This window comes from Sphaeramia orbicularis, unplaced genomic scaffold (genome assembly GCF_902148855.1).
Source record: "Sphaeramia orbicularis unplaced genomic scaffold, fSphaOr1.1, whole genome shotgun sequence".
NCBI classification, from domain to species: Eukaryota; Metazoa; Chordata; class Actinopteri; order Kurtiformes; family Apogonidae; genus Sphaeramia; species Sphaeramia orbicularis.
The window spans coordinates 54,517-57,016 of record NW_021941713.1 but is presented as its reverse complement, the minus strand read 5'-3'; positions in this window follow the sequence as shown (position 1 = coordinate 57,016).

Sequence of the window (2,500 nt, the reverse complement as noted above, 5' to 3'; positions counted from 1 at the left end):
TGGGGGTTCTTGGGACGCAGAATCCGTGTTGTGATTCCCGCTTGTGTGGTTCTTTGTATCTGCACACAGTTTCCTGATGCGCAAGAACACTATGTGGGATTCAGACTGGCCCTCGGTTAAACCTGGACACATAGCTGGCAATGACCTCCTCCTTGTCAGGCCGCTCATACTGCGCAGTTAGGTCCTCTGGAACAGGGATGGCCAACAGTGCATTCATGTATGTTGCAGGGTCCAGAAACACTTGGTCAACGATGAGGTCCATCATGTCAGCAACGTACCCTGTTTAATTGAAAACATGTACAAAAGACCATTTGTTTATTATCTTTGCTGTTTTTTGTGTAATTATTATTATTATTATTATTATTATTATTATTATTATTATTATTATTATTATTATTATCTGGTCTGATATAACACCTGTCTGTCCTTGTACTTGTTTCTAATTTATTTATTTATTTGTTTGTTTGTTTTTACTGTTTTTTTTTTTTTTTTTAATTGTGTTAGAACATTAAAAGAATATAATACTTACGAAGTGTTGGCTCTATCTTGTGTGGTTTGGCCCTGCATTCTCCCTTCATGGCCTTTGGAAAGTGGACCTTGAAGAGAGGTAGACCTTCCTGTGTTTTTGCTTGAGGCCGGTCAGCGTTTTCATTGTAATACATAGCAGCAAGGTACAGTCTGAAAATACAACAAAAACAAACAAAGTTACAGATGTTTATAACAAAGACATGATGTGTATAGTGTACCAAAGTTTCTAAATTACAAAAGTTTGATTTACCTGCACAGCATTCCAATAAATGGGAAAACCACATTCTTCGGGGCAAATCGAAGAATCACACTGTGAAATGCCTCTAATGATGAAGTCTGGTGGTGAGGGCTCAGTTTTGCAACATCCTTCAGTGTTCTTTTGTTGGTCAACACCTTCTCTAACTTATAGAAAGCAGGAGTTGCTAAAATCAGAAAAAAAGAGAAAATGAGAAAAGCATTAATTTGTAAATAGTGTAATAAATTTTCAAGACATATTTGGAGATGAACTTATAAGTTATTACACTAATGTGTTAAATATAGGTGCCTTTCAAAATAAATCTGCTTATCAAACTAGAATAATATTGAGAATAAATCCAATAACTTTTAGTCCTTCTATGAGTACAATACCTGCACGTAGCCATTTGTTCTTGTCATGTGTCTGGTGGATGTCATGCAGGCACTTGGGGTAAAGAGGGTCCTCATGTGTGTGGATGTCTTGCACGTGGTTCAGGATTGAGGTCCATTTTGCTATTCTCTCTGGTCCTGTAGTTGAGGTAGCTGCAGTCCAGTATATGTGGTTGTTGATGCTCCTCATCCACTTCTGGATGTTTTCACAGTCTTTCTGTTTGCTGATCTTGTCCATTTTCTTTGAAATACCTACAGTGAATCCAAGATACATCGCTTTCAGTAAACATAGCCCTCAATAGAATAATATTGTAAGTGCAGTATCTGATAAACAGTTTCAAAAGATGTGATACATATGACAGATGATTTCACAAGTTACTGTTCGGACACAAATTGTCTTTCATATTACTCTGCTTCAATGTGCAACAGAAGTGTACGGAAGCCCTGAAAGGCAAGGTGAAAAAAAAAACAACAACCAAAAACAGTCAATGTTTGAGTTTATCTTGTACGCATGCCACATTCAGGTATCCTTTTGAGACCCTGTATTTACAGGACGGTAAGCTTTGTAGCCTTGAATGGGGGTACAGCGACATGTGCTGGGCAGTTTTCCTAAGATAAACAAGATAAACTTGAACATTGCCAGTTTTTTTTTTTCCTCCACCTTGCCTTTCAGGGCTTCCGTAGACGTTTGCTGTGAACAGCGCACTTTTAGTAGCTACTACTATGTGGATGGATTACAGTGTGGATTTATATAATAATAATAATAATGAAACATACCTTTTGCCATGTGCCATACATCATAGTAGTGGCTGATGTTTCTTTCCCTGAGGAACTTCTGAATTTGCGGATGACGGTCAGTAACAATGCAATCAATCCCAATTCCACGTGCCTCCAGAAATTCCAGACTCCTCATCAGGCCCTCTTTCTCCATGTAGTAATTACCCCCAACCTTGTTACTCTGTAACCCCCCACACACAGAAGAAAAAAAAAAAAAAAAAGACATATTGTTAGAATGATTGTAATAGATATCTATTTTGTAATTTCACTGAGTAACCTTGTTAAAGATTTAATTCCAAGCACCCACCTGAACCAACTGGATGTCAATAACTGTGTTTGTGTTGAGGTCCATCATGGTGTAACTCCCAAACTTTGCAGAGTGTCCTGATAAAAATGTGTTTGAAACATCATATTAGTCATTATACATCAATACTTTTAGACCACAAGGGGCCGCACAAAATCTCAAACACTTACATAAACAGTTCTGCTAAGAATTTGAAATACCTGGAGAGTCAGCCCTCATGTCACCACCAACTATCAATTTGTTCTCCTGACTGAGCCGCTGGAGCAT